Here is a 22872-nt window from a genome sequence, read left to right as displayed (position 1 = left end):
CTATTGTTTACTTTTTTGAGGCTGAGTCTCTCTCTGTTACCCAGGCTGAAGTGCAGTGGTGTGATCTCAAAGTTCAGCCTCCCAGCTTCAAGGGATTCTCCTGCCTCAGCTTCCTGAGCGGCTAGAATGACAGGTGTGTGCCACCACGCCCGGCTAATTTTTTTATGTTTAGCACAGATGGGGTTTTGCCATTGTTGGCCAGTCTGGTCTCGAACAACTGACCTCAGGTGATCCTCCTACCTTGGTCTCCAAAGTGATACAGTTACAGATGTGAGCCACTGTACCTGGACTGGTGCCATACTTAAAATCAGAAAAGAAAAAAAAAAAGTGTCCATACCTAAACAGCAAATCATTTGCTGCTCAAGTACAACTCAAATACATTGTTTATCTAAAACACAGATTTAACGGGGTGGGGCATGCCCCAAAGAACAGTCCTTCCTTCCTGTGTGTGGAATCATCTTCCCATCATGTAGTCCCATCCACCAAGGAAGGGGGAGGGGGGTGGAGGCGGGAGGATCTGAGCCCAGTTTAGCCTGGGCAACACAGTGAGACCCCTGTCTCATGCATTTATCTCCTGGTCACGCACGCAAGATTTCAGCGTCATTTACCCAATCAACACTGAAACCTCATGCATTCCACTTCTGTGCTCTTGCTACGCAGTCCACATCCCTTCTTCAAGGGACATTGAGGTCCCCTTCAGCTCTACCCGACCCCATGTGAGGTTCTATAAACCAGTGCCAGAATAATGTCCATGCAGTTAAAGGTGTTGATGGCCACGGGTGGTGGCTCATGCCTGTATTCTCAGCACTTTGGGATGAAAAGTCAAGGGGCTCACTTGAGGTCAGGGGGTTTGAGATCAGCTTGGTCAACATGGTGAAACCTTGTCTCTAGCGGGGGGGAAAAAAAACTACCTGGGCATGGTGGCATGGTGGCAGGTGCCTGTAATTCCAGCTACTTGGGGGGTTAAGGGAGGAGAATTGCTTGAACCCAAGAAGCAGAGGTGGCACTCAGCTGGAGTTGTGCCACTGCCCTCCAGCCTAGGCAACAGTGAGATTCCCTCTCAAAAATAAATTAACAACAAAAAGACAAAATACAAATACTAGCCAGAAGTGATGTCGGGAGCCTGGAATCCCAGCTACTCAAGAAGCTGAGGCAGGAGAATCGCTTGAACCCAGGAGGCGGAGGTTACAGTGAAGTGAGATCTGTGTGGGCCACAGGGTAAGACTGTCTCAGAAAAGAGGACCATTTGAGCCCAAAAGACCCAGTCGGAAGTGCCACCATACTTAAGCCTTTTGTTTCTAAAGCAAGGCACTCAAGCAAAAAACAGAACCCCACCATCATTGAAGTCTGACTGTAAGCACGCTCTGCAGATGTCTCACCAAGATCAGCACCAACATCAACACTGCTTTTCTCAAACGGTGACACTCTAAAGGGCAGCGCTTCCTTTTTTTCCAGACAACAGAAAGTGCTGCCCTTCAGAGGGTCACAGCATGAGACCTTCTTGCTCCAGCAGTCTGGGTTTTTTTTGTTGGAATGTACCTTGACCAGGTTCAAATGGACACAAAAATACAGATGCATTTGCTTGCCCTGTTTGCATGTTTTCTGGAATCCAGAACATAAACTCCTAAAAGGACCATCTCCAGTTCCTTGCTTCAAAGGCTCAGCAGGTCAGCCTTGTTCATCAAGGGGCAATCCTCCTGAGTTTTGTTCTCAAAGAGAAAAATCAACACTCACTAGACATGCCTTATCTTTAACCATGAGAACTGGGCTGAATTTCTAGAGAACAGCAATGGATGTTGAGCCAAGTGTCCTCTTGAGTCCAGCAGAAGGACACACAGTCTCAGTGCGAGCAACCACAATGGAATCTAAGATGTTGAAGAATATGCATTGTCACACACACACAGCCTCCAGCGCAGAGCACAGTCTAGGCTGACTCAAGAGGACCGCTAGGCACGTGGCTCATGCCTGTTACCCCAGTATTTTGGGAGTCCAGGGCAGGCCAATCACCTGAGGCCTGGAGTTTGAGACCAGCCCGGACAACTTGGTGAAGCCCTGTCAGACCTTAAAACACAAAAATTGGCTATGTGTGGGAGCTCAGTGGGAGCTTGTAATCTCAGCTACCTGGGAGGCTGAGGCAGGAGAATTGTTTTAACCCATAAAGTGGGGGTTGTAGTGAGCTGAGGTCGTGCCATTGCAGTCCAGCCTGGGCAACGATGACAAAACTCCTGCACACACACATCCATATATACGTACATATGTGATGGTGACTGCCTGTATTTCCAACTATTCGGCAGGCTGATAGAGGAGAACTACTGGAACCCAGAAGGCAGACTTTCTGGTGAGCAGAGATCCTGCCACTGCACTCCAGCCTGAGCAACACAGCGAGAGTGCAACGAAAAGAAGGAAGGAAGGGGCCGGGGGCAGTGGCTCAAGCCTGTGATCCCAGCACTTTGGGAGGCCGAAGGGGTGGATCACGAGGTCAAGAGATCAAGACCATCCTGGTCAACATGGTGAAACCCCGTCTCTACTAAAAATACAAAAAATTAGCTGAACGCGTGCCTGTAATCCCAGCTACTCAGGAAGCTGAGGCAGGAGAATTGCCTGAACCCAGGAGGTGGAGGTTGCGGTGAGCTGAGATCGCGCCATTGCACTCCAGCCTGGGTAACAAGAGCGAAACTTCGTCTTAAAAAAAAAAAAAAACGAAGGAAGGAAGGAAGAGAGGGAAGGAGGGAGGGGGGAAGGAAGGAAGGAGGAAAGGAAGGAGGGAGGGAGAGAGGGAGGTTAGGAAGGAGGGAGGAAGGGAGGGAAGGAAGAAAGAGGGGAGGGAGGGAAGGAGGGAAGGAGGGAGGGAAGGGAGGAAGGAAGGAGGGAGGGAGAGGGAGGTTAGGAAGGAGGAAGGGAGGGAGGGAAGGAAGGAAGGAAGGAGGAAATGGGAAGGGAAGGGGGGAAGGAAGGAGGGAGGGAAGGAAGTTAGGAAGGAGGGAGGGGGGAGGGAGGGAAGGAAGGAAGGAGGAAATGGGAAGGGAAGGGGGAAGGAAGGAGGGAGGGAAGGAAGTTAGGAAGGAGGGAGTGGGGAGGGAGGGAGGGAGGGAAGGAAGGAGGAAAGGGGAAGGGAAGGGAGGGAAGGAAGTTAGGAAGGAGGGAGGGGGGAGGGAGGGAAGGAAGGAAGGAGGAAAGGAAGGAGGGAGGGAGAGAGGGAGGTTAGGAAGGAGGGAGGAAGGGAGGGAAGGAAGGAAGAGGGGAGGGAGGGAAGGAGGGAAGGAGGGAGGGAAGGAGGGAAGGAGGGAGGGAAGGGAGGAAGGAAGGAGGGAGGGAGAGGGAGGTTAGGAAGGAGGGAGGGAGAGGGAGGTTAGGAAGGAGGAAGGGAGGGAGGGAAGGAAGGAAGGAGGAAATGGGAAGGGAAGGGGGAAAGAAGGAGGGAGGGAAGAAAGTTAGGAAGGAGGGAGGGGGGAGGGAGGGAGGGAAGGAAGGAAGGAGGAAAGGGGAAGGGAAGGGAGGGAAGGAAGGAAGGAGGGAGGGAGGGAAGGAAGGAAAGAAGGAGAGAAGGGTAAGGGAAAGTAGGGAAGGAAGGAGGGAGAGAGGGAAGGAAGGAAGGAAGGAGGGAAGGGAAGGGAGGAAGGAGGGAAGGAAAGAAGGAGGCAGGGAGGGAGGGAAGCAGGGAGGGAGGGAGAGAGGGAAGGAGGGAAGGAAGGGAAGGAAGGAAGGGAAAGGGGAGGGGAAGGGAAGGGAGGGAGGGAAGGAAGGAAGGGAGGGAGGGAGGGAGGGAGAGGGAGGGAGGGAGGGAAAGGGGGACAAGGAAGGGAGGGAATGGGAGGCGGGAGGGGAAGGGAAGGGGACGGGGAGGGAGACAGAGGGAAGGGAGAAAGAGGGGGAGGGAAGGGGGAGGGGAGCCCAGGGAGAGGGAGAGAGGACAGAGGAATGAACCACTTGAGCCCAAGAAATGGAGTTGGAACTGCCAGCCACTCCAGCCTGGGCAACAGAGAAACTGTCTTCAAAAAAAAAAAAAACACCTCAAATAAACAACAACAACAAAAAACAAGAACAAAACAGAACCTCAACATCACTGAAGTCTGATTATTTTATTATTATTTTTGAGATGGATTCTTGCTCTTTTGCCCAGGGAAGAGTGCAGTGGCGCGAACTCGGCTCACTGCAACCTCCGCCTCCTGGGTTCCGGCAATTCTCCAGCCTCAGCCTCCCGAGTAGCTGGGATTACAGGGGACCGCCACTGCGCTCGCTTGTATTTTTGTATTTTCAGTAGAGACAGTGTTTCACTATCTTGGCCAGGATGGTCTCCAACTCCTGACCTCATAACCCACCCACCTTGGCCTCCCAAAGTACTGGGATTACAGGCATGAGCCACCGCGCCTGTCCTGATTATTTTTATTATTTTTAAAAATTTATTATTATTATTTTATTTTTTTGAGATGGGGTCTCACTCCTGTTGCCCAGGCTAAAGTGCAATGACGCGATCTCGGCTCACCACAACGTCCACTCCCTGGGTTAAAGCGATTCTCCTGCCTCAGCCTCCCAAGTAGCAGGGATTACAGGTGCCCACCGCCACACCCAGGTAGTTTGTGTTTTTAGTAGAGACGGGGTTTCACCATGTTGTCCAGGCTGGTCTCAAACTCCATCTTTTACTAAAGAGCCACTTCTAGGCTCCTCAAGGTTTTGTAAAAATGTCTGTGGTTTTGTTTCATGAGACATTTATCACGGTGGCTGAGATTCATCAAGTCTACAAGTTTATTTCTTACATTAGCCAAAGCGAACATTCGACATCTAACTAAGCACCTGGCATTTAGATGCGACATTTTGCCTGTTGGAATGGTCTGGAATGCTTACCCAAAGGCAAGAGGGTAAACAGTGCAGCTGTAGTCTGAAAAACTGACTAGGGTTGGCATGAGTGGGTGAGGGCTGAATCAACTGCAGCCTTCCTTCAGAGAAAGCAGGTCTATTCCGAGAAATAATGACAAGTTGTCGGAGAGAAAAGATTTTCAGCGTCAGGGACGAGCAGATTAAACTAAAGAGACGAATGGGCCGGGCGTTGTGGCTCACGCCTGTAATCTCAGCACTTTGGAAGGCCAAGGCAGGCAGACCATCTGAGCTTAGGAGTTCGAAACCAGCCTGGCCAACTTGCCAAAACCTTGTCGCTACTAAAAATATAAAAATTAGCTGGGTGTGGTGCTGGGCATCTGTAGTCACAGATACTCGGGAGGCTGGGGCAGGAGAATCGCTGGAACCTGGGAAGCAAAGGTTGTAGTGAACCAAGATCATCCACTGCACTCCAGCCTGGGCAAGAGAGACCTCGTATTAGAAAAAGAAACCCAAAAAAACAAAATCAGAACCCCACCATGGTCCAAATCTGACTATAAGCGTGTCCTGCATATGTATTACCAACGTCAGCATCAACTTCAACGTTGCTTTTCTCAAACGGCAACGCTCTAAAGGGAAGCATCTTCTTTCCCTTCAGACAACAGAAAGTGCTTCCCTCTAGAGGTCACGGCCTGAGATCTTTTTGCTCAACACTGTGGATTTCTTGTTAAAATTTTCGTTGACCCGGTTAAAATGATTGCAAAAAATAAAGATGCATTCATTGGCCCTGATTGCATGTTTTCTGGAATCCAGAACATAAACCCCTAAAAGGACCATCTCCAGTTCCTTGCTTCAAAGGCTCAGCAGGTCAGCCTTGTTCCTTAGGGGGCAATCCTCCTGAGTTTTGTTCCCAAAGAGAAAAAGCAATGCCCACTAGACATGCCTTCTAGTTACCCAAGAGAACTGGGCTGAATTTCTAGAGAACAGCAATGGATACTGAGGCAAGTGTTCACTTGAGTTCGAGTAAAGGGACACCCAGTCCTCATGGGAGCAACCAAAAGAAAATACATATTTTCACACGTAAACATCCTCCAGCATAAACCAAAGTCTGATTCAAGAGGACCATTTGAAGCTAGACATGGTGGGTCATACTCCCAGCACTTTGGGAGGCCAAGGAGGTGGATCATCTGAGGCCAAGAGTTTGAGACCAGACTAGCCAATATGGTGAAACCCTGTCTCTACTAAAAGCACAAAAATTAGCTGGGTGTGGTGGTAGGTACCTGTAATCCCAGCTACCTGGAAGACTGAGGAAGAATCGCTAGAACCCAGGAGGCGAAGGATGCAATGAGCTGAGATCAAGCCATTGCCCTCAGCCTGGGCAAGAGAGCGGACTCCATCAAAACAAACAAATAAACAAAACACCAGCCGGCCCAGTGGCTCGAACCTGTAATCTCGTCGCTTTGGGAGTACAAGGCGAGCAAATAATGAGGACTGGAGATCAAGATCAGCCTGGACAACATTTTGTACTCTATTAAAAGTATAAAAATTAGCTGAGGATAGTGATGGGTTCCTGTAATCCCAGCTACTCAGGAGACTGAGGTAGGAGAATCGCTTGAACCAGGGAGATGGAGGTTGCAGTGAGCCGAGATCAAGACTCTGCATGCCAGCCTGGTGACACAGTGAGACTCTGTCTCAAAGGGTGTGATGTCAGGCGCCTGTATTGTTAAGTATTCGGCAGACTGATGTGGGACAATCAATGAACCTGGGAGGTGGAGTTTCTAGTGAGCAAAGATCCTGCCACTGCACTCCAGCCTGAGCCACAAAGTGAGAGTGTGTCTCAAAAAATAAAAAAATAGGCTCACGCCTGTAATCCCAGCACTCTGGGAGGCCGAGGCGGGTGGATCATGAGGTCAAGAGATCAAGACCATCCTGGCCAACATGGTGAAACCCCAACTCTACTAAAAATACAAAAATGAGCTGGGCATGGTGGTGCGCACCTGTAGTTTCAGCTACTCGGGAGGCTGAGGCAGAATTGCTTGAACCTAGGAGGCAGAGGTTGCAGTGAGCTGAGATCATGCCATTGCCCTCCAGCCTGGCGACAGGGAAAGATTTCGTCCAATCCTAAACAGCAAATCATTTGTTGTTCAAGTATATCTGAAATACATTGTTTATCCAAAATACAAATGTAATTGGGAGTGGGCATACAGCAAGGACAGGCCTTCCTTTCTTCTTGCCTGTGCATGGGTTAATATTTACATGTGTTCCCATCTATGAAGGATGGGGAAGGGGCAGAGGCAGGAGGCCCTAACCCTAGCTTAGCCTGGGCAACATACTGAGAACCCCGTCTCATGGATTTATTTCCTGGTCACGCACCCAAGATTTCAGCTTCATATACCCAACAAACACTAAACCCCATGCATTCCACCTCTATGCTCTTGCTAAGCACTCCACATCATTTCTTCAAGGGATACTGGGGTCCCCTCCAATCTGCCTGACCCCAAGTGAGATTCTATACACCACTGCCAAAATAATTTCCATGGAGTCAATGAGAGGTGTTACTGTCCACGGATGGTGGTTCACACCTGCATTCTCAGCATTTTGGGAGGCCGAAGCGAGGGGCTCATTGGGGGTCAGGTGTTTGAGACCAGTCTGGCCAACAGGGTGAAACCCTATCCACTAAAACAAGCAAACAAAAAATACAACACGTAGCTAGGCATGGTGGCGGGCACCGGTAATTCCAGCAACTCTGGAGATTGAGGCAGCAGAATTCATTGAACCTGAGAAGCAGAGATTGCTGTCAGCCGGGATCGTGCCACTGCCCTCCAGCTTGGGCGACAGCGAGACTCCATCTCAAAAATAAATAAATAATTTTAAAAACTACAAATATTAGCGAGATACGGTGGTGGACTCCTGAAATTCCAGCTACTTCAAAAGCTGAGACAGGAGAATCTCTTGAACCCAGAAGGCACAGGTTGCAGTGAGCAAGGTCCTGGCACTGCACTACAGCCTGGGTCACAGAGTAAGCCTCTGTCCAAAAAAAGAGAACCATCTGAACACAAGAGATCCAGGTTGGAGGTGCCACTCTACTCGAGCCTGGGCAACACAGACCCTGTCTTAGAAAACAACAACAAAACAGAAGCTCGACATCAAGTCTGACTACAGGCGTGCTCTGCAAATGTATTATAAAATTCGGCATCAGCTTCAATGTTGCTTTTCTCAAACGGTAACACTCTAAAGGGAAGGCGTCTCTTTCTTTCCAGACAACAGAAAGCACCTCCCTTTAGAGGGTCACAGCATGAGATCTTGCTCTAGCACTCTGGGATTCTTGCTGGAATTTCCCTTGACCAGGTGAAAATGGACACCAAAATACAGATGCATCTACTGGCCGTGTTTGCATATTTTCTGGAATCCAGAACATAAACCACTAAAATGAGCATCTCCAGTTCCTTGCTTCAAAGGCTCAGCAGGTCAGCCTTGTTCATCAAAGGGCAATGCTCCTGAGTTTTGTCCCAAAGAGAAAAAGCAATGCCCACTAGGCATGCTGTATATGTAAGCATGAGAATTGGCCTGGATTTCTAGAGAACAGCAATGGATTTTGAGCCAAGAGTTCACTTGAGTTCCAGCACAGGGACACACAGTTTATATGGAAGCATCCAAAATGGAAGCTAAGATGTTGAAGAAGATACACTGTCGTACACACAAACATCCTCCAGTACAGACCACAGGCCACGCATAAACGTTACTGAATAAATTTTGAACAGAATTACACACAGGGCACAGTGGCTTACGCCTGTAATGGCCACACTTTGGAAGACGGAGGGGCAGACACATCACCAGAGGTCAGAAGTTCAAAATTAAACTGATTAACACACACACACACACAAACCCACCTCTACTAAAAAAACAAAAAATGTGGCCAGGTGCAGTGGCTCATGGCTCATGCCTATACTCCCAGCACTTCGGGAGGCCGAATGGGTGAATCACAAGGTCAAGAGATGGAGACTATCCTGGTCAACATGGTGGAAACCCTGGCTCTGTGAAAAATACAATCTTTACGCTGGGCATGGTGGCCCTCACCTGCGGTTTCAGCTACTCAGGAGGCTGTGACAGGAGGACCGAATATAGAAATTTAACTGGGGTGGGGCATGGACCAGAAAACCGTTTTCTTTCTTTCTTCCTTCCTGTGCATCAGTTAATATTCACATGTGTCCCAATCTACCAAAAGGAGGAAGGGGCGGAGGGAGGAGGATCTAACCCCTAGTTTAAGCCTGAGCATCATACTGAGACCCTGGCTCATGCATTTATCTCCTGGTCACGAACCCAAGATTTCAGCTTCATTTACCCAATCAAATACTAAAACGCATGCATTCCTCCTCTGTGCTCTTGCGAAGCAGTCCACATCCCTTCTTCGAGGGACACTGAGGTCCCCTCCAACTCTACCTGACCCCAAGTGAGGTTCTATAAACTAATGCCAGAATAATTTCCATGAAGTAAAAGGTGTTGATGGCCATGGGTGGTGGCTCACACCTGTATTCTCAGCATTTTGAGAGGCCGAGGTGAGCGATTCACTTGAGATCAGGAGTTTGAGACCAGCTTGGCCAACAGGGTAAAACTGAGTTTCCACTTAAAAAAAAAAAAAAAAGAACCACAGAGGTAGCTGGGTATGGTAGTGGGTGCCAGTAACTCCAGCTACTCTAGGGGTTGAGACAGGAGAATTAAGCAAACCTGAGAAGCAGAGGTTGCCTGTAATTGTCATGTTTTGGAAAGCAGAGGCGAATGCATCACCTGGGGTCAGGAGTTCAACACCACCCTGGTTAACATGGCGAAACCCTTTCTATATTAAAAACACAAAAAAATTGGCCAGGCTCACTGGCTGATGACTATAATCCAAGCACTTCAGGAAGCCCAGGTGGGTTAATCACAGGGTCAAGAGATCGAGACCATCCTGGCCAATATGGTGAAACACCATCTCTATTAAAAATACAGTCATTAGCTGGGCACATACCTGTAGTTTCAGCTACTCAGGAGGCTTAGGCAGGAGGATCGTTTGAACCTGGGAGGCAGAGGTTGCAGTGAGCTGCAATCACGCCATTGCACTCTAGCCTGGCGACAGAGTGAGATTTCCTCCACACCTAAACAGAAAATCATTTGTTGTTCAAGGACATCTCAAACATACTGTTTATCTAAAATATAAATTTAAGTGAGGGTGGGGCACGAACCAAAGAACAGTCCTTACATTTTTCTACCTGTGCATGAGTTAATATTCACATACATGTGTTCCCAGCTATCAAAAATGGGGAGGGACAGAGGCAGGAGGATCTAACCCTAGTTTAGTCTGGGCACCATAGTGAGACCCCCATTTCACACATTTATATCCTGGTCACTCACCAAAGATTTCGGCTTCATTTACCCAATAAACACTGCACCCCCATGCATTCCACCTCTCTGCTCTTGCAAATTCTCACATCCTTTCTTCAAGGGACACTGAGGACTTCTCCAACTCTACCTGACCCCAAAGTGAGGTTCCAAAAACCAGTGCCAGAATAATTTCCATGCAGTAAAAGGTGTTGATGGCCATGAGAAGTGGCTCACACCTGCATCTTCAACACTTTGCGGAGCTGAGGTGAGTGGCTCACTTGAGGTCAGAGGTTTGAGACCAGCCTGGCCAACGTGGTGAAACCCAGTCTCTGCTGCACAAATGAATGAACAAAATACAAAAAGTAGCCGGGTGTGGTGATGGGCACTTATGATTTCACCTACTCGGGCGGTTGAGGCAGGAGGATTAATTGAACCTGGGAAGCGGAGGTTGCAGTCACCCGGGATGGTGGCAGCGAAACTTCATGTCAAAAATAAATAAATAAAAAACAAGGCCGGGCACGGTGGCTCAAGCCTGTAATCCCAGCACTTTGGGAGGCCGAGTCGGGTGGATCACGAGGTCAAGAGATCGAGACAATCCTGGTCAACATGGTGAAACCCCGTCTCTACTAAAAATACAAAAATTAGCTGGGCATGGTGGCGCGTGCCTGTAATCCCAGCTACTCAGGAGGCTGAGGCAGGAGAATTGCCTAAACCCAGGAGGCGGAGGTTGTGGTGAGCCGAGATCGCGCCATTGCACTCCAGCCTGGGTAACAAGAGCGAAACTCCGTCTCAAAAAAAAAACAAAACAAAACAAAAAACAAACAAAAACACGTTGTACTCGAGCCTGGGCAACACAGACCCTGTCTTATAAAACAAAAACAAAACAGAACCTCGACATCAAGTCTGACTACAGGCGTGCTCTGCAAATGTATTATAAAATTCGGCATCAGCTTCAACGTTGCTTTTCTCAAACGGTAACACTCTAAAGGGAAGGCGTCTCTTTCTTTCCAGACAACAGAAAGCACCTCCCTTTAGAGGGTCACAGCATGAGATCTTCTTCCTCTAGCACTCTGGGATTTTTGTTGGAATTTCCCTTGACCGGGTGAAAATGGACACAAATATAAAGATGCATTTAGTTGCCCTGTTTGCATGTTTTCTGGAATCCAGAATATAAAACCCTAAAAATCACCATCTCTAGTTCCTTGCTTCAAAGGCTCAGCAGGTCACCCTTGTAATCAGGGGGCAATCTTTCTGAGTTTTGTCCTCAAAGAGAAAAGCAATGCCAACTAGGCATACGTCATCCTTACCCCAGAGAACTGGGCTGGATTTCTAGAGAACAGCAATGGATGTTGAGCCAGGTACAGGGACACACAGTCCTGATGGGAGCTACCAAAATAGAATCTAAGATGTTGAAGAACATACATTTTCCACAGACGAACATCCTCCAGCATAGATCACCGTCTAGGCTGACTCAAGAGGACCACTTGAGGCTAGGCACGGGGCTTATAGACCTGTAATCCCAGGACTTTGGAAGGCCAAGGTTAGTGGATCACCTGAGGTTATGAATTCAAGACCAGCCTGGCCAACATGGTGAAACCCCATCTACAGTAAAAACACAAAAAGTAGGTGGGTGTGGCTGGGTGCTTGCAATACCAGCTACCTGGGAAGCTACAGTAGGAGAAGTGCTTGGACCCGGGTGGCAGAGGTAGCAGTGAGACAAGATCACGCCACTGCACTGTAGCCTGGACAACAAGAGCAAAACTCTGTCTCAGAAAAAAAAATAAATTAGCAGGGAGTGATGGCAAGTATCTGTATTCCCAACTATTTGGGAGGCAGAGGTGGCAGAATCCCTAGAACCTGGAAGGTGGAGTTTCCAGTGAGTAGAGATCCTGCTACTGCACTCCAGCCTGGGCCACGGAGCCACAGTGGGTCTCGAAAAAGAAAAGAAAGGACCACTGGAACCCTAGAGATCTCGATGGAAGTGTCGCCCACCCCAGCCTGGGCCACTGGACACAAAGAGAAAGATGCATTCATCTACATCTCTGGCCCTGTTCGCACATTTTCCGGAATGCAGACCGTAAACACCTAACAGTCCCATCTTCTGTTCGTTGCTTCAAAGGCTCAGCAGGTTAGCCTTGTTCGGTAAAGGGTGATGCTCCTGAATTCTGTTCCCCCCCAAAAAAAATGATGCCTACTACATATACCTTCTATTTAACCATGAACATTGGCTGGATTTCTAGAGAACAGCGGTGGATTTTGAGTCAAGGGTTGACTTCAGCTCCAGTACACGGACACACCATCTCAATGGAAGCATCCAAAATGGAATCTAAGATGGTGAAGAATCTACATGGCTGTACACACAAACATCCTTCAGTGCAGACCACAGGCTAGGCCTAAAAGTTACAGAATAGATTTTGAACAGAATAAACTAGGGTGGGCACGGTGGCTCACACCTGTAATCACCGCATTTTGGAAGGCAGAGGCGGACGTATCACTTGAGGTCAAAAGCTCTAAACCAGCCTGGTTAAAATAGCGAAACCCCCTCTACTAAAAATACAAAAAATATGGCCAGAGTCGGTGGCTGGTGATGGTAATCCCAGCACCCTGGGAAGCCAAACTTCAACTAGTCAACAGACATAGACCTTCCTGGGCAACATGGTGAAACCCCATCTCTACTAGAATACAAAAATGAGCTGGGCGTGGTGGTGCGCACCTGTAGTTTCAGCTGCTCGGGAGGCTACACAGGAGGAGCACGTGAACCTGGGAGGCGGAGGTTGCAATTAGCTGAGATCGCACCACTGGACTCCAGCCGGGTGACAGAGCGCGACTTCGTCCACACCTATACAGCAAATCATTTGTTGTTCAAGTACATCTCAAATACACTGTTTATCTAAAAATAAATGTAAGTGGGGGTTTCATCTTCCCTGTGCATCGGTTAATAGTCACATGTCTTCCCGACTACCAAAACCGGGAGAGGAGCAGAGGCAGGAGGATCTAAGCCCAGCTTAGCCTGGGCAGCATACTGAGGCTCCCAACTCATGCATTTATCTCCTGGTTACACACCTGAGATTTCAGCTTCATTTACCCAATAAACACTAAAACCCCATGCATTCCACGTCTGTGGTCTTTCTAAGCAGTTCACATCCCTTCTTCAAGGGACGCTGAGGTCCCCTCCCGTCTACCTGACCCCAAGTGAACTTTCTAGAAGCCTGTGCCAGAATAATTTACATGGAGTAAAAAGTGTTGAAGGTCATGAGCGGTGGCTCACTCTTGTATGCTCACCACTGCAGGCCAAGGAAAGTGGCTCCTGTGAGGTCAGGGATTTGAGAGCAGCCTGGCCAACAGGGTAAAAACCAGTCTGCGTTAAAAAAAAAAAAAAAGTAGCTGGACATGGTGGCAGGCACCTGTAATGCACACTACTTTGGAGGTTGAGGAAGGAGAATTAATTGAACCTGAGAAGCAGAGGTTGCAGTCTGCGGGAACCATGCCACTGCCCTCCAGCCTGGGCAATGGCATGACTCTGTCTCAAAAATAAATAAATAAATGAAATTAGCGGCCGGGCGTGGTGGCTCACGCCTGTAACCCCAAACACTTTGGGAGGCCGAGGCGGGTGGATCGTGAAGTCAAGAGATCGAGACCATCCTGGTCAACATGGTGAAACCTTGTCTCTACTAAAAATACAAAAATTTAGCTGGGCATAGTGGCACGTGCCTGTAATCCCAGCTACTCGGGAGGCTGAGGCAGGAGAATTGCCTGAACCCAGGAGGCAGAGGTTGCGGTGAGCCGAGATTGCGCCATTGCACTCCAGCCTGGGTAACAAGACCGAAACTCCTTCTCAAAAAATAAATAAAAATAAATAAATAAATTTTTTAAATGAAATTATTAAAAGAACTACAAATACTAGCCAGGTGTTGGGGTGGGTGCCTGAAATCCCAGCTACCTGGAATGCTGAGATAGGAAAATCACTAGAACCCAGAGGCAGAGGTTGTAGTGAGCAGAGTCCTGGCACTACATTCCAGCCTAGATCACAGAGCAAGACTCTGTCTGAAAAAAAAGGACTATCTGAGGCCAAGAGACCGAGGTTGGAAGTGCCACTGTACCCCAGCCTGGGCAACACAGACCCGGTCTTAGAAAACAAGACCAACACAGCACCTCGACATCGTCCATGTCTGACTCTAAGCGTGCCCTGCACATGTATTACCGAGATCAGCTTCAACTTCAACGTTGCTCTTCTCAAACGGTAACGCTCTAAAGGGAAGGCGTTCTTTCTTTTGGACAACAGAAAGCACCTCCCTTTGGAGGGTCACAGCATGAGACCTTGCTCCAGCACTCTCAGGGTTTTGTTGAAATTTCCCTTCACCAGGTTAAAATGGACACAAAATTAAGATACGTTTATCGGCCTGGTTTGCATGTTTTCTAGAATCCAGAACATCAGCCCCTGAAAGGACCCGCTCTAGTTGCTTGCTTTAAAGGCTCAGCAGGTTCGAGTTGTTCATCAGAAGCCAATCTTTCTGAGTTTTGTCCCCAAGAGCAATGCCACTGAGACATACCTTACCATTAACCAAGAGAATTGGGCTGGATTTCTAGAGAACAGCAATGGATGTTGAGCCAAGTGTTCACTTGAGCTCCACACGGGCACACACAGTCCCAATGGGAGAAACCAAAATGTAATCTAAGATGTTCAAGAATATACATTGTCACACACACCATCATCCTCCAGCATTGACCACAGTCTAGGCCGACTCAAGAGGACCACTTGAGGCTAGGCATGGCTCACACCTGTAATCCCAGCACTTTGGAAGGACAAAGATGGTGGATCACCTGAGGTTGTGACTTTGAAACCAGCCTCGCCAACACAGTGAAACCCCATCTATACTAACAACACAAAAAGTAGTTGGGCGTGGTGGTGGGTGCCTGTAATCCCAGCTACCTGAGAGGCTGAGGCAGGAGAATTGCTTGACCCAGGAGGAGGAGGTTGCAGTGAGCCGAGATCGCGCCATTGCACTCCAGCCTGGGTAACGAGAGCGAAACTCCGTCTCAAAAAAAAAAAAAAAAAAAAAGACAACACATAACATCCCTCTGGAGTGCCACACCACAGGAGCTTCTTGCTCCATTGTTCTGGGTTTCTGGGTTTTTTCCTTGGAATTTTCCTTGACCATGTTAAACCGGCCATAAAAATAAGGATGCATTCATCTGCATCTTTGGCCCTGTTTGCGTATTTTCCAGAATCCAGAACAGAAACATCTAAAAGGACCATCTTTTCTTTGTTGCTTCAAAGGCTCAGCACGCTAGCCTTGCTCATCAGAGTGCAATGCACCTGAGTTTTGTTCCCAAAGAGAAAAGGTAATACCCACTACACATACCTTATCTTTAACCACGATAAGTGGGCAGGATTTCCAGAAAAGAGCAATGGCTTCTGAGCCAAGTGTGCACTTGGGTTCCAGCGCAGGGATGTACCGTCTCTATGGAAGCATCCAAAAGGAAATCTAGATTGTTGAAGAATATGCATTATCCTACACACAAACGTCCTCCACTATAGATCACAGGATAGCATAAATGTTTCTTTCTGAATAAATTTTGAACAGAAATACACGAGGCTGGGCATGATATGATTGCTGCATTTTGGAAAGCAGAGGCAGATGCATCAACTAAGGTCAGGAGTTCAAAACCAGCCTGGTTAATATGGCGAAACCCCGCCTCTACTAAAAATACAAAAAAAGGGGCCAGGCTCGGTGTCTGATAACTATAATCAAAGCACTTTAGGAGGCCAAGGTGGGTGAATCACGAGGTCAAGACATCGAGACCATCCCGGCCAACATTCTGTAATCCCGTCTCTACTAAAAATACCATCATGGGCCGGGCGCGGTGTCTCAAGCCTGTAATCCCAGCACTTTGGGAGGCCGAGGCGGGTGGATCACGAGGTCAAGAGATCAAGACCATCCTGGTCAGCATGGTGAAACCCCGTCTCTACTAAAAATACAGAAAATTAGCTGGGCATGGTGGTGCGTGCCTATAATCCCAGCTATTCGGGAGGCTGAGGCAGGAGAATTGCCTGAACCCAGGAGGCGGAGGTTGCGGTGAGCCGAGATCGCGCCATTGCACTCCAGCCTGGGTAACAAGAGCAAAAATCCGTCTCAAAAAAAAAAAAAAAAAAAAAAATACCATCATGAGCTGGGCATGGTGGTACATACCTGTAGTTTCAGCTGCTCGGAGGCTGAGGCAGGAGGATCACTTGAACCTGGGAGGCAGAGGTTGCAATAAGCTGAGATCCCCCCATTGCACTCTAGCCTGGCAACAGAGCGAGACTTTGTCCACACCTAAACAGGAAATCAACTGTTCGCCTACATCTCAGACACATTGTAATCTATAATACAAATTTAACTGGGGTGGGGGCATGAACCAAAGAGCAGTCAGTCCTTCCTTTCTTCTTGCCTTGCATGGGTTACTATTCACATGTGTTTCCAGCCACCTAAAACAGGGGAGGGCCAGAGGCAGGAGAATCGAAACTCACTTTAGCCTGGGCAGCATGGTAAGACCCCCGTTTCATGCATTTATCTCCTGATCAGGTACCCAAGATTTCAGTTTCATTTACCCAAAAAACACTGAAACCCCATCCATTCCACTCTGTGCTCTTGCTAAGCCGTCCACATCCCATATTCAAGGGACACGGAGGTCCCCGCCAACCAGGGCTAGAATAATTTCCATCGAGTAAAAGGTGTTACGGCCACGAACAGTGGGTCACACCTGTATTTCCAACACTTTGGGAAGCCAAGGCGAGCAGCTTACTTGAGGTAAGGGGTTTGACCAGCCTGGGAAACATGGCAAAACCCAGTCTCTACTAAACAAACAAAGAACACTGCAAAAAGTAGCCGGGGATGGTGAGGCGCGCTTGTAATTTCAGCTACTCAGGTGGTTGAGGCAGGAGGATTAATTGAACCTAAGAAGCAGAGGCTGGAGTCAGCCGGCATCGTACCACTGCTCTCCACCCTAAGCGACAGTGAGAGACTGTCTCAAAAATAAACAAATAAATAAAATGTAAATATTAGCTGGGCGTTTCAGATGCCTGTATTCCCAGCTACTCAAGAAGCTGAGGCAGGAGAATCACTTGAACCCGGGAGGAGGGAGGTTGCAATGTACTAAGATCACACCACCACACTCCAGGCTCGGTCACAGAGCCAAGACTGCCCCAAAAAAGAGGCCCATGTGAGCACAAGAGACCTAGGTTGGAAGTGCCACTGGACTCCAGCCTGGGAAACAGACACCATGTCTTAGAAAACAAAAACAACAGAACCTCAACATCATCCAAGTCTGACTACAGGCGTGCTCTGCAAATGTATCACCAAGTTCAGAATCAACGTCAACGTTGCTTTTCTCAAACGGTAACACTCTAAAGGGAAGGCGTCTCTTTCTTTCCAGACAACAGAAAGCACCTCCCTTTAGAGGGTCACAGCATGGGATCTTCTTGCTCCAGCACTCTGGGATTTTTGTTGGAATTTCCTTTGCCCAGGTGAAAATGGACACAAAACTACAGATGCATTTAATGGCCATGTTTGCATGTTTTCTGGAATCTAGAACATAAACCCCTAAAAGGACTTTGTATTTAGGGGCAATCTTTCTGAGTTTTGTCCCCAAAGAGAAAAAGCAGTGCCCACTAGACTTACCTTACTTTTATCCATGAGAATTGGGAAGGATTTCCAGAAAAGAGCAATGGATTTTGAGCCAAGTGTTCACTTGAGTTCCAGCACAGGGACACACTGTCCCTATGGAAGCATCCGGACACATCCAAAATGGAATCTAAGACGTTGAAGAGTATACATTGTTGTACACACAAACATCCGCCAGTATAGACCACAGGCTAGGCATAAAAGTTTCTATTCAAATGTTGACTAGAAATATACAAGGCCGGGCACGCTGGCTTATGCCTGCAATCCAGCTTATGCCACAATTGGAAGGCAGAGGGTGACGCATCACCTGAGGTCAGGAGTTCAAAACCAGCCTGGTTAACATGAGGAAACCCAGAGTCTACTAAAAATACAGAAAATTTGGCCAGGTGCAGTGGCTCACGCCTGTAATCCCAGCACTTTGGGAGGACAAGGTGGGCCAATCATGAGGTCGAGAGATCGAGACCATCCTGGCCAACATGGTGAAACTCCATCTCTACTAAAATACAAAAATTAGCTGGCTTTGGTGGTGTGTGCCTCTAGATTCAGCTACTCTGTAGGGTGAGGCAAGAGAATCGCTTGAACCTGGGAGGCACAGGCTGCAGTAAGCTGAGATCACACCATTGCACTCCAGCCTGGTGACAGCAAGATATCATCCACTCCGAAACAGGAAATCATTTGATATTCAAGCATATCTCAAATACAATGTTTATCTAAAACACAAATTGAACTGGGAGTGGGGTGTAAACCAAAGAACAGTCCTTCTTTTCTTGTTGCCTGTGCATGGGTTAGTATTCACGTGTTCCCATGTACATGGGAGGGGCATAATAGGCAGGATGACCTAAACCCTAGTTTACCCTGGGCAGCATACTGAGACCCCGGTCTCATGCATTTATCTCCTGATCAGGCACTCAAGATTTCAACTTCATTTACCCAATAAACACTAAAAGTCTATGCATTCCACCTCTGTGCTCTTGATAAGCAGTCCACATCCCTTCTTCAAGGGAAACTGAGGTCCCCTCCAACTCTACCTGACCCCAAGGTTGTATAAACCATTGCCACAGTAATTTCCATGGAGTTAAAGGTGTTGATGGCCACGTGCATTGGCTCACACCTGTATTCTCAGCAGTTTGGGAGGCCAAGGCAAGTGGTTCTCATGGGGTCAGGGATTTGAGACCAGTCTGGCCAATAGCGTAAAAACCAATCTCCACTAAAACTAAAAAATTAATTTTAAAAAGTAGCTGGGCTTGGTGGCAGGTGCCTGTAATCCCAGCTACTCTGGAGGTTGAGGCAGGAGAATTCAGAGTTTGCAGTCAGCCAGGATCATGCCACTGCTACGCAGCCTGGGCGACGGCGATACTCCGACTCCAAAATAAATAAATGAATCACAAAAAAACCTACAAATATTAGCCAGGTGTTGCACTGAGTGATTGTAATCCCAGATACTTGGAATGTTGAGACAGGAGCTCCTGACCGCAGGAGGCAGAGGTTGCAGTGAGCCAAGCCCTGGCACTGCGTTCCAGCCCGGGTCACAGAGCAAGATTCTGTTCAGAAAAAAAAGGACTATTAGAGCTGAAGAGACACAGGTTGGAAGTGCCACTATACTCCCGTCTGGGCAACACAGACCGTCTCTTAGAAAACAAAAACAAAACAAAACCTCAACATCACCCAAGTCTGACTACAGGCATGCTCTGCAAATGTATTCCCAATATCAGCATCGACTTCAACGTTGCTTTTCTCAAATGGTAACACTCTAAAGGGAAGGCCTTTGTTTTTGTCTCAGAGGACAGAAAGCACTTCCGTTTAGAGGGTCACAGCATGAGATCTTCTTGCTCCAGCACTCTGGGATTTTGTGGGAATTTCCCCTGACCAGGTTAAAATGGAATGAAAAATAAAGATGCATTCATTTGCATCTTTGGTGCTGTTTGCAAGTTTTCTGGAACCCAGAACATGAATACCTAAAGGGACCATCTTTTTTTCATTAGTTCAAAGGCTCAGCACATTAGCCTTACTCATCAAAGGGCAATGCTCCCAAGTTTCGTTTCCAAAAAGAAAAAGTAATGCCCACTAGACATACCTTATCTTTAACCATGAGAATTGGGCAGAATTTCCAGAAAGAGCAATGGCTTTTGAGCCAAGTGTGCATTTGCATTCCAGCACAGGGCACACCGTCTCTATGGAAGCATCCATAATGGAATCTAAGATGTTGAAGAATCTACATTGCTGTACACACAAACATCCTCCAGTATACACCACAGGCTAGGCATAAAGGTTTCTGAATAAATGTTGAACAGAAATACACAAGGCCAGGCACAAAGGCTCACCCCTGTAATCGCCGCATTTTTGGAAAGCAAAGGGGGATGCATGACCTGAGGTCAGGAGTTCAAAACCAGCCTGGTTAACGTGGCGAAATTCCAACTGTACTAAAAATACAAAACATCTGACTGGGTTCTGTGGCTGCTGACTATAATCCCAGCACTCTAAGAGGCGGAAATGGGTGAATCACGAGGTCAAGAGATCGAAACCATCCTGGCCAACATGGCAAAACCCTGTCACTACTGAAAATACAATCATTAGCTGGGCACGGTGGCAAGCACCTGCAGTTTCAGCTACTTGGAAGCCTGAGGCAGGAGAGTTGCTTGAACCTGGGAGGCCTAAGTTGCAATAAGCAGGGATCACTCCATTGCACTCCAGCCTGGCGACAGAGCAGGACTTCATCCATACCTAAACAGCAAATCATTTCTTCATCAACTACATTTCAAATAGATTGTTCATCTAAAATATAGATTTAACGGGGGGGGGGGTAAGGCATGAACTGAAGAACAATGCATGGGTTAATATTCACGTGTTCCCGGCTACCAAAAATGGGGAGGGGCAGAGGCAGAAGGAACTATGCCTAGTTTAGCCTGGGCAGTATAGTGAGAACCCCATCTCATGTACCCCAGATTTCAGCTTCCTTTACCCAATAAACCCTGAAACTCCATGCATTCCACCTCTGTGCTCTCGATAAGCAGTCCGCACCCCTTCTTCAAGGGACACTGGGATTTTCTCCAAGTCTACCTGACCCCAAGGGAGGTTCTATAAACCAGAGCAAAAGTAATTTCCATAGAGTAAAAGTTGTTGACGGCAGTGGCTCACACCTGCGTTTTCAACGCTTTGAGAAGCCCAGGTGAGTAGCTTATTTGAGGTCAGCGGTGTGAGATTAGCCTGGCCAAGATGGTGAAACCCAGTCTCTGCTACGCAAACAAACAAAAATACAAAAAGCAGCTGGGCATGGTGATGGGTGCTTGTAATTGCACCTACTCTGGTGGTTGAGGCAGGAGAATTAATTGAATCTGAGAAGCAGAGGTTGCAGTCAGCCGGGATCGTGCCACCGGCCTCCAGCCTGGGTGGCACTGAGACTCCATCTCAAAAATAAATAAATAAATAACAAAAATACATATAGTATTCAGGTGCCTGTATTCCCAGCTACTCAAGAAGCTGAGGCAGGAAAATCACTTGAACCCGGGAGGCGAACATTGCAATGACCAAGATCACGCCACCGCACTCCAGGCTCGGTCACAGAGCTAAGACTCTGCCCCCAAAAAGAGGACCATTTGAGCACAAGAGGCGTAGGTTGAAAGTGCCACTGTAGGGCCGGGAGTGGTGGCTCACGCCTGTAATCCAAGCACTTTGGAGGCCAAGGCGGGCAGATCACCTGAGGTCGGGAGTTCAAGACCAGCCAGACCAACACGGTGAAACCCCGTCTTTATAAAAAAAAAAAAAAAAAAAAAGTGCCATTCTACTCCAGCCTGGGCAACACAGACTCTGTCTTAGAAAACAACAACAAAACAGAATCTCAACATCAAGTCTGATTATAGGCATGCTCTGCAAATGTATTATAAAATTCAGCATCAACTTCAACGTTGCTTTTCTCAAACGGTAACTCTCTAAAGGGAAGGCGTCTCTTTCTTTCCAGACAACAGAAAGCACCTCCCTTTAGAGGGTCACAGCCTGCGATCATCTTGCTCCAGGACTCCAGGGTATTTGTGGGAATTTCCCTTCACCAGGTTAAAATGAACACAAAAATAAACATGCATTTATTGACCCTGTTTGCACATTTTGTAGAAGCCAGAACATAAACCCCTACAGGGACCATCTCTAGTTCCTTACTTCAAAGGCTCAGCAGGTTAGCCTTGTTCATCAGAAGGCAATCTTTCTGAGTTGTGTCCCCAAAGAGAAAAAGCAATGTCACCTAGACATACCTTACATGTAAGCATGAGAATTGGGCCGGATTTCTAGAGGACAGCAATGGATGTTGAGCCAAGCGTTCACTTGAGCTTCAGCACAGGGACACACAGTCCTGATGGGAACAACCAAAATGGAATCTAAGATGTTGAAGAATATACATTTTGGCCCACACAAACACCCTCCACTAGACCAAGGTCTAGTCTGACGTAAGAGGACAACTTGAGGCTAGGCGTGGTAGCTCACACGCCTGTAATCCCAGCACCTTGGAAGGCCAAGGTTAGTGGATCACCCGAGGTTATGAATTCGAGACCGGCCTGGCCAATATGGTGAAACCCCATCTCTAATAAAAACACAAAAAGAAGGTGGATGTGGTAGTGGGTGCCTGTAATCCCAGCTACCTGGGAGGCGAAGGCAGTGGAATTGCTTGAACCCAGGTGATAGCGGTGAGACAAGATCATGCCATTGCACTCTAGCCTGGGCAACAAGAGCAAAACTCCATCTCCCGGTTGGGGGGGGGGGCGGGCGGGGAGTGATGGCAGGTGCCTGTAATCCCAACTATTTGGCAGGCTGAGATGGCAGAATCCGTGGAACCTGGATAGTGGAGCTTCCGGTGAGCAGAGAGAGATCCTGCCACTGCACGCCAGCCTGTGCAATGAAGACACAGAGGGTCTCAAAAAATTAAAAAAAACAGAGGGGACCACCTGAGCCCTGGAGATCTCGCTGGAAGTGCCACCTACTCCACCCTGGGCAACAGAGACAGTGTCTTAAAAAAAAACAACACCACACAACATAAAAACAAAATCCCATCATC

At 48.0% G+C, this 22872-nt stretch overlaps 1 long non-coding RNA gene across 1 annotated transcript in view; it reads right to left on the bottom strand.

Annotated features, from left to right (window-relative positions):
• Positions 1-22538, bottom strand: part of LOC103790072 (uncharacterized) — a 32579-nt gene extending 10041 nt beyond the window's left edge. Inside the window, exons 1-6 of the long non-coding RNA XR_001908742.4 lie at positions 22076-22538; positions 17832-17964; positions 16362-16408; positions 15534-15656; positions 12884-13009; positions 9818-9944 (exon numbers count right to left, since the gene is read on the bottom strand). This is a non-coding gene — a long non-coding RNA (uncharacterized LOC103790072). The remainder of the gene's footprint in view (positions 1-9817; positions 9945-12883; positions 13010-15533; positions 15657-16361; positions 16409-17831; positions 17965-22075) is intronic.
• Between the last annotated feature and the right edge of the window lie 334 nt (positions 22539-22872).

This window comes from Callithrix jacchus, chromosome 22 (assembly GCF_049354715.1).
Source record: "Callithrix jacchus isolate 240 chromosome 22, calJac240_pri, whole genome shotgun sequence".
Taxonomy (NCBI): domain Eukaryota; kingdom Metazoa; phylum Chordata; class Mammalia; order Primates; family Cebidae; genus Callithrix; species Callithrix jacchus.
The sequence above is the reverse complement of the archived record's forward strand: the minus strand, read 5'-3'. Positions and strand labels throughout refer to the sequence as shown.